The 10,000-nt window shown below is 40.1% G+C and overlaps 1 protein-coding gene across 1 annotated transcript in view; it reads left to right on the top strand.

Moving 5' to 3' along the window:
* The window catches only part of bean1 (brain expressed, associated with NEDD4, 1), a 19,146-nt gene that overhangs the window by 2,413 nt on the left and 6,733 nt on the right, over nucleotides 1-10,000 (top strand). The gene's annotated exons all lie outside the window — the stretch shown is intronic.

Raw genomic sequence — 10,000 nt, 5'->3', positions numbered from 1 at the left:
TCAAAAACAATTAATCATTTAAACAAGTGTTTGTGTGCATGTTGTGTACTGTATATGTCAAAGGTCCTGCGAGTGTTGATGTGTGTGTGTGTGTGTGTGTGTGTGTGTGTGTGTGTGTGTGTGTGTGTGTGTGTGTGTGTGTGCGCGCTCACACTGCAAAAGATAAAGGCTAAACATAATCTACATATTAGAGCAGTGGCATGTGCATGCATCAGGTGAAAGCAGATCTGAAATGGAATCTCCTTCTGTTCCCGCTCACTGCACACATCTTGTATCCATCCGTCAGCGCCACGCCAAAACGCCTCGCCTTCCTGCCGTCGAGCCATCAATCATCGCATTCTCATGCTCTATGGAAATGAGGGGAAAATTTTTTTCATTTAACAGCATTTTACCTTCTGTCTCTTCCACCTATCTCTCTCTCTGTCCGTCCATCCGTCCTTCCGTCTGCGCTCTGACCCAGCCGAGTCGCAGTGTGTGGTCGTTTATCTAAATCTATTTAAATGGATATGAGGCGCGTCCGTGTGCAGGGAGATTTCACGGCCCAGCAGGTCAGCAAATACCACGGCTGTTCCACCTCACTAACCCCCCATCAGGGCCGTAGACAATTAATACACACCACGGGTGATCAAGAGTGTAGGTGTCTGTCTGTCTTCAGAGAGAAACATCTGTCTGTCTGTCTGTATATCTAGTTATCTGTCTGTCTGAAACATGGATGAAATAAAATGAAATGAGACGTGTATGAAACAAGGAAAGCAGTGGACAGGATCCAGCTACTGAACAGAGTGAAATGGGTGTCGAGGGGACACGGGATCACTCTCAAAGGGATGTAGGTAAAAAAGAGACGAGTGGAGAGACAAATTGAGGGAGGTGGCTTGGAACGGTTGGGAGAATAAGAAAAGGGGAGGGAGGGGGAGAAAGGAGAAGTGAAGGGCGAATGTCTTTGCTAATGACTTTGATGCTGGTATTGACTCGTGTCAGCTCTTTTTGACTTCAATGACCAGTAAACCTGTCGCGTCATCTTCAGTTCAATAGTTCTGTCATTTGGAAATGGACTTATTGGCTTAGGCCACCTCAGGTGGATGGATGGATGGATGGACAGACAGACGGACGGACGGATGGAAGGCACAGCGGTCCAGCCATTTCTAACAAGATTTAACACGATCTCTTCCTCCCCTTTACATCATTAGTTCATCGCCTTTTCTCCATCTGCTCCATCGTTGCCTCGCCTTTCGTTACCTCCTCACAGCACCTCTGAGAAAAAGGAGAGAGATAAAGAAAGACATAAAGGAGGAAAGCAATAAAGAGGGATGGACAAAAGGGCAAGAGTGTGTGTTATAGAGGTAGAGAGATCACCTTTTATGATGATGGTACACGGTTCGGTCAGATTGCTCCACCTGCTATGAGCCACATGAATTTACTATAGTGGAGCAGATAGGAGCACCTCCAGGCAGGTTGGCAGGAAGCACAGAGCTTTGTCTAAAAATCATTTTGAGGAGGCTCTTGCTGAATGTGTTTATAACTGGAGAAATTTAATTTGAATTTGGATCGAGTTGAATTTTCATCTTACCAATGTTTCCATTGTGGAATTTATCTTTCATAGCAAAGTAGTTGGTCATAAGACACACAAAGTGCTTCAAACAATGAGGATTTCTCCAAAGAAGGACGTGAAATGACAAAAATGAAAGACGTCAGAGAGGTTTTTTTTTTAGCTGTTATTGTTTCATTGGTGAGAAACTCAGTCTTGAACTATGTCAAATCCTTAGAAAAGCTACCTAAAAACAGATGGGTAGTGTGTGTGTGTGTGTGTGTGTGCATGTGTGTGTGTGTGTTTGCGCGCATGACAGGGAGAGAGATACTCTTTCCCATGCTGCTTGATTGACCAATCACAGCCGGATTTAAAGTTTTTCCCTGACTATTTCAGGTTGAATCTCCGAGGCTCATTCACCAACCAGGATTCATATTTCACCAGCATTGACCAATCATCGCCTGCCCTGCAGTGTTTATCAATCAATCAGGGATGGATTTACAGAGATTACTATCCAATCACAAAAGGATATACCGTAATCATCGCCACTATTTTGTTTTCAGTTTGAATTGCACCACCAGAGAGACACCCTGAATCACTCCGCCTGAATGTGTGCATTTTTAAAAATAGAAATACACATTTTTAGACCTAATTTATTTATGCGGTCTTTTTTCTGTGACTGTGCATTGACACAATGAGACCACAGGACTTCCAGCGAACCTCTCTCAGGCATCCAATGCACCTGCTCATTAAAACATTTGTGTTCCTCCTCCCCGTCAAACCCTAACCACCAGCACCTGCAAATAGATTTCATAAGCTAAGAACCGGTTCCCAGTAATGCTGTCAGCTACCGAATGCAAACATTGTCACATTAAACCTAAATATGTGCAACTGAATTTTGACTACGGTACATTTTTAATCAAACAACGTCCAGACATAAAATGCGACACCGTCAGCTGTTATTACTGCTCCTGCATCTACAATATGTATCCGTAGATGAATACACATTGCCAACGGAGGTTTATAAGAGATGGATGGATAGATAGATAGATAGATACTTTATTAATCCTGTAGGAAATTGCACAATAATGTAAATTTGTATTATCTCTTGTAACAAGGCTGCGTTTAAATTCTTCTGCACCAAAATTCTCATAATTCACCGGTAGTGTTGTCATGAGAATAAGGTCTGATCACAGGTGAGTAGTTGTTTTACGGGGGCAAATGATCCAGGTTTGGGACCACGGCAAATAACAGCCAGCGATGTTTGGAGCTAAATGAGTGTGGAAAAGGGTTGGATGATTAAACGAGGGGAAGAGATGAATGTGGGCCAGCAGGGTGTGATAATCTGTCTCTCTGCCTACCATCCCACATGGGAGGGAGAGGAAGAAAAAGAGAAAGAAAGAGGGAGAGAGAAAGAAATAGAGGGAATGTGTGTGTGCGTGTGTGTGTGTGTGTGTGTGTGTGTGTGTGTGTGTGTGTGTGTGTGTGTGTGTGTGTCAGAGAGAGAGAAAGAGAGAGAGAGATTAAGGGGATGTGTGATGCATTCTGACCCATATTCCTGCACACAGGGATGTTTTGTGACCCACATACTACCTCATCTAAACACACATCCTAATTTGATAAGGATACGTGTGTGATGGAGTGCGTGTTTGAGTACATATTAAGATTGTTGTACTACTGCAGTAACCATCATATTATAACATGCCACACTGAAAGTACAACAGACCATATCCCTTGACGTTTTAGCTCAGTAAAAATAGCAGTGAAAACCCATTTCAGTTTGTTTTATTTTGACTGAATGCAGTGATTTAGTTTGAATCAGAATAAGAAAAAAGTTTATTGCCAGGTACAGTAAAGTTTACCACACGAGGAACTTGACGTGGTGTCGGTGCATTAAAAGGTGGAAGAGAAGCAATAAGGAATAATAAGGAATAAGGAATAAAAAAATTTACAATTACAATTTACATTGTAAATATTTTTTTTTTACAACTTACAGTACATTACATTAAGGCAAATTCATTCACACACAACCATGGAGTATTCAATAAAATCAGATGTCTTAGAAACTCTTCAATATTTGTGTATATTAATTTTAAAAGAGATCAGTTTTTAAATACAAACATGCTACAAAATGCCACACAAAGAAACATTTAACTACAATGAACATGAGTTACTGCATGTATAACTTTCTCCAGCCCTTATTCCCTGAGGTAATACATGTTTATTCTAAAATTAAGCAACATTGATCTGCATTCTGTTTTTCTTTGTGGGTTGTGTGTCATTGTGCTGTCAGGACTACACAACAACAGCTTTAATCCAACCCCAGGTGAGGAAGATTTCAATAATTTATTGGATGCGGTAAAGAGGAACTTGTTTGTTCATGTTTTTCCGGCACTGATATGTGTGGATTTGAAAAAAGATTCATTCACACAATTCCAAATTCCAGACCTTGGTTCCACCCCCCTCTAACCCTAACCCTCCTGTGTTGGGTGGTGTGTCCCATTTCTTGACAAAAATATGTACAGATGCAGAATCAAAAGTGAAAGTGATAGAAAAAATATTCCCACAATGCCTTGCAAAGAAACATAAACAGCGTAGATGAAACGCGGCTACCGTTCTGGTGAAAGAAGTGTTATATAATAATGTTATGTATCTTCACAAATAATCGTGCAAAAAAAATTCATTCAGAAATTGAATTAATCAAATTAAAGTTGTACTCGAATACAAGGAGTGTGGTAATAAAGAGGAATTGGGATTGGACCTTGGGATTTGTGGAGGAAAATAGGCAGCGGTGGTCAAATGACAGTTATGAGGGGGGCAGGATGACAGAGAGTGGACATGATGGGTTGACTGGGTGCAGAGGTGTGTCCTCTAATGTTCTCTAATCCCACTCATTTACAGTCAGTGGTTTTGGGTGATGATCTGCATCTCCTGTAAAACAGAGCTGAACAGAATCCTTGTTAGGTCAAGTACACAACCTTAATGATATTGACCTCCATTTTTTAGGTGTATAGGGTGATGCTTTTACCAGTTAGGTATGCAATGGCTGTCCGTCAGCATCAGACATCACCCACGATTTACATCTACAGTATGCAACTTTTTGCCAGGAGTCAGCAAAGTGGGTTACTCATCTCGTCCTCTGCACTGTCACTCGTTTCATACCACTGCACCTGTCACTCATATTGATGGGGTGTCAACCTTCAAACAGAGTAAGTCCTGAGGTTGAGCATTCAAAGCTTCCATGTGCCTTTCTGAAACAGAGATACAAATATTCCTCTAAGAAGTTGATTGTAAGGCAGGAATCATAAGATACAGAACAATCCTGCTTTATTGTGTTAGAGTTCTGGATGTGTATCATTCAGACACAGGTGTCTTGTTACGTAAATGCCCCCCAGAGGTTTGATTTATAATGCGAGTACCAATGAAGGAAAAAGAGTGCACTCTGTGGTCTCACAGACTGTAGCAGCAGTTAATTTGTATTTTAAACCACAACACACACACATATCAGTAGAAAGTATGTGCCAGACAGACAAGTTTTCTTTGAGCTCTTTGCTGTCCTCTGATGGGCGTGTCTCCGTACAATCTGTCAACGCCAACGTTTGCCTTGGACGTCATTCAAAACCATACACAATAATTACAATACAAATAATATGGCGTATAAAAATGAAATAGATTGTAACATAAGCTCTTTTAATTTTAAATTTAAACCAGTATGCCAGGAGGGTTATTAGCCATCAATAGTTCAATGAACTTCTTAATTTCTTTCTATAAATAAACTCTATGTACTTTAACTTTATTGTAATACACATGCAGCACAGTGTTCCTTCATCAGTGTTTGTTTATTGTTTTCGTGCAGGTGTAGGTGTGTGTTTCTGTCTTTTCTGATGTGGACGCTGGGTCTAAAATAAGCCTGTGGTTGAATCTGACAGTGTTACTAAGACACTCTTCCAAAACAAATAAACAAATAAATACAAAGGTCAATTATGTTGAAAACATCACAAACACGCATATTATGATGGAGCAATGGCTCATCCCTGACCCTGGAGATGAAAAAGAAAAGACTGCAGCGTTGCGCACATGAACCACAATCTGAAATGTCACTCAGTGCTAGAGCTCTCTGTAACCGGTTGCACAGAAACATTTTGTTTAATTGAAAAGAAATGAAGTGCAGCACATGAATTCTTGGCTCCATGACAAACAGGTCAGGCAACTCAGTCCGACATGTTATGTTATGATATGTTTAACAGATCTACACCTCCCTTCATCAATGTGCAGTTTTATTTGGTGGTAGATTGATCAATAAACCAATCACTAAAGCCTCAAAATGACTTTTACAGCGAGCTAATGGTGAAAGAAAAGCTGTTGATCAACAATATTAAAGTTATTGTTTTAGTTCATTACCTTCTTGCTTAGTTCTAATTGTTTGCTGAAGGTTAGTTCAGACTTTACTCCCTTAAAGCCCAGCTTCATCCTAGTTTTACACCAAGAAGTAAACATATGGTTCTACGTATATTTCAATGCTCTTGACAATAGATAGATGAATGTAATGCAACAGAAGAAGAATCCATGGTGGAACATCTCTTTTAATAAACCACAATCTCTTAAATGTCTCTTTGGAGCTTTGAATCCACCAAGGTCCAAACAAAACTGAAATTTCAAAATGACACAAATGACCACATGCTGTGTTAGAACCACTTAGGCTGATTGGCTTAAAATCTATCCGTGTGGTCCGAGCCTCTCGGTTTTTTAATGCATCATAAGCATCCTAGTAAAAATACATTCATGCTGATTGGTCTGTGCCAGTTTAACTAGCTGTCAGAGTCAAATGTTGTCCATTAGCTAATCAGATTTTAGGGCTGGATTTGACTCGTATGGTGGTGCGACTAACTCCTCACAGAAAGAAGGTTCTGGGATCCAGACTGGGTCCCCTCTCAAGCGAGCTTGACTGTTTTGCTTGGGTTTGCATGGTTACTGAAGCTTTCCCACAGCACAAAAACATCCAATATAGGTGAATTTAGTCCATGCAGGGTTTGTTGGTTGCAGTTGTTCTTTTTGCCCAAGCATGTTTGCTTGATATCTATCAAGGCTGACACTGGACAAGACACAGGGTATACCCTAGAGACCCTAGATCACCAGCTGGGCCATTTTGAGAGATAAGGGGTCATTGAGAAGGGTTGATGGGTAGTAGGGAGAGTGGATGGTTGTCCCTTTTCACACAGTCAGCAGGAAAACCTAATATATATTTGATGTACAACACAAATATAGCAAAATGTCTTTTCACCACAAACATTGTGTAATGGGGGCCTGAGTCAGAACTGGTGAGGGTGGTTAATGTTGACTTTTTAAACTGCAGTACAACACATTCAGTTCAGGGTTTCCTGTAGTTGGTTTGTCTGGCCCCTCCGTGCTGATGCAGGATCATTCTCCAGTATTTAGCAAATCTGTTTTGCCCATACATCGGTAGAGACAGTGAACCCTGTGGTTTTTAGTATGATGTAGTAGATGTTCAGAATGGTTTTGTCTCTGGTGGAACACCGAATGAGCTCCATTTTTCGGAGTCCACCTCCTTTTGTTGCTTCCTAATGGTTCCTGGTCTTAATAGTTGAAGTCCTGGCAAGAGGAGTGAAGCATTGTCAGTGTTCTCGCTCAGTCAGATCTAAGTGAAGCATGTAGCAGCAAATTTGACGACGTCCATTTCGTCCATTTGTTGGTCAGAGAGCAACTTTTCACCAGATGAACTTGCAAGGAACTGGACTAGAGGAATTCTGCCTTCTAGGATGTTTGTGGATGTAGGGTCAACCCCTCACTATGGTATTTTCACATTGAAGAGAACGTGGCTGTAACTCATAATGACAAGCTGTCTGACTGAATCAGAGTGGCTGCTTGATGCTTCTGTATAATGTATGCAGCTAATGTACAAAGTGATGCAGCGTACGCAGCAGCAGTCAATATCATAGGCTCTTAATCTTTATAGTTTGTGACACCCAAAACTAAATGTCTGCTAGTGGATTTCCAGTATGGAAATACACAAACACACACACACACACACACACACACACACACACACACACACACACACACACACACACACACACACACACACACACACACACACACACACACACACACACACACACACACACGCATATACGATGTTGATCTTTGACACCAAATGATTTTTTGTCTCTCCTGATGGATGTCAAACACACAACTTCAAATGACCTACGCATATAGAAATCTAATCAGATGTTATTTTGCGAGACAATGCAATTAATATTTGTGATGTGCTCAGTTTTCTTCCCCATCCTCTAAAGCTTTTCTTTCAGTCAGCCAAGCCATGACTTACATATCCCAGAATAACTCACATCAACAAGACTGCCTGCAGAGTTCCAGTAGTGCTGCATCAAAAAAAATCCTGCACCTCCATTCATTTTAACTAATGAGTCGGCTTTGTGTTGGCGTTGGAGGAGTTCTGGCATAAAAAATGTGTTGTTTTGATTGTGAAACTCTTTTTTTTAATAACATCCTGTCTTTTGTCAGTGACTTTAAAAGTGGAGACATCTCTTCTGCAACTTTTTCTTTGGGATGAAAGATTCCAAGAGTCACACCGTAGAGAAACTGTTCCTTGTCGGCATTCATCATAGTTTCCCTAAGGTGTTACTCCATTGTGTGCAGAAAATTTATGGCGTTTTCTAAAGTTGAATGTCTCAATATTTCTGTGTTTCTTGTTAGCTTGTGTTCCTCTGTTCATTTGCTTTGATTTATTTCATTTGATGGTCATGTGGAGCAAATACACACTACACCCTTTCACCAACAAACAGTTGTACATTATTGCAAAAAAAACCCAAAAAACTGCTCTCACTGCTTATGTCTGCAGCTGCGGTCGGTCCCCTGGGGGGTCCAAACACTGGAAAACACTGTTGTATATAACAATTTTTTTCTCTCTCTCTTTCTCTCTCTCTCTCTCTTCATTTGTTCATAGCGCTACCAAATTTGTTATGTGGCTGTTTTCTCTCTACACTAACAAGTAAGAAATTAGAAGTAAGATGGGAGAAGTAAGCAAATCTCAAATTAATGTACATGATGCTGAGTCACAGAAACACAATCAAATCAGTCGTCTCATGTCCCATCATGCTTCACTTTCAATAATGAAAGTTTTTATTTCTCTGGTAGAAACAGAAACGATTGTCGTTCTGACCAGACTAGAGAAAAGTTATAAAAGGTCCTTGGTTAAATTAAATAATTTAAATCGTTTTATTTTCACACATAAATACATAAACATCCAACATTTTTGATGCCTGCTGTTACATGGAGATATTTTGAGTAAAAAACATGTTCTTATAATTATTAATTATAACACTTACATTTTTGTATACAGAACAAAGATTACAAAACCTATACAAAACAAAGGACAGAAAGTAGAAGTGAATATTCCCATCTGAGTTCATTGTCTGAATATTGGCAGAGAGACAGTTTAATGGTGCAGGATGCCGTTCTCCCTCCTCCAGGCAGCTCACCTAGCGGTCAGACTCTAACTTAAACTGATTATATCAGCCGGATAATACTTACAAGATGATACTTCTATCCACCACAATTCAAGCACAAAATCTATGTGTGTATGTGTGTGTGTGTGTGGGGGGGGGCGTGCTTGCGTGCGTGTGTGTGTGAGGAGGGACCTTTATGTGAATTTAAATCTTCATTATTATCTGTATTTTCTGTGAGATCTACTGGGACAGAATGGAGAAAATGGAGTTTATGAGGAAGAGGTGAGAAGTGGAATGAAAAGAAAATCATGTTAGGAGAGAGGCTGAGGAGAGGAGAAGAGTGCGAGCAAGGTGATGTTAGTGAGAGAGGAGGGAGGTCTGCTGGGAATCGTTTGGGGCGAGAGAACATCTCCCTGTTCTTGAGAATCTGTGTCAAACCAAATTACTGTAGACAACAGAATCACACATAAAAAGCATTCGGTGGTGGAGGAGCAGGCTGCAAAAGGTGTAATAGAGAGCCTTAGAGATTGAAATGAAAGTGATTGTCAGTGGAAGTCGTTTTGTATTTTGAATATTTTTCAGGTTTATAATCAGAGCGGTTGTAGATAGAGTGTAGAGTATTAAAAATGTTTTCCTCCCTAACCCTGAAAGAGAGATAACACAATCATAGGATGATGGATGATGGTATTTTAGTCAATCTATATTGTGTTATATAACATGGTTCAGCCTATTGTTTGGGATCTACAGTCGACACCAGAGTGAATATTGGATGTAAAGCTTAAATGGTGTAAAATGAACTAAAGAGTGATGTTAATATTGATGTAATGTCCATTTATTAGCCACAATTAATTTATAGTTTAATATTATTTTGCATTTATTGTTGGATTTTTTCCAGTTGGTTGATAATTTGATTAATCCAGATTAATCCAGACTGTAATTTCTTCAGATTAGAAATCCATCCATCTTTTGCCGTCTGAATGTAATGAAACAC

The sequence above is a fragment of the Antennarius striatus genome, chromosome 11 (genome assembly GCF_040054535.1).
Source record: "Antennarius striatus isolate MH-2024 chromosome 11, ASM4005453v1, whole genome shotgun sequence".
In the NCBI taxonomy this organism is placed as follows: Eukaryota; Metazoa; Chordata; class Actinopteri; order Lophiiformes; family Antennariidae; genus Antennarius; species Antennarius striatus.
The sequence above is the reverse complement of the archived record's forward strand: the minus strand, read 5'-3'. Positions and strand labels throughout refer to the sequence as shown.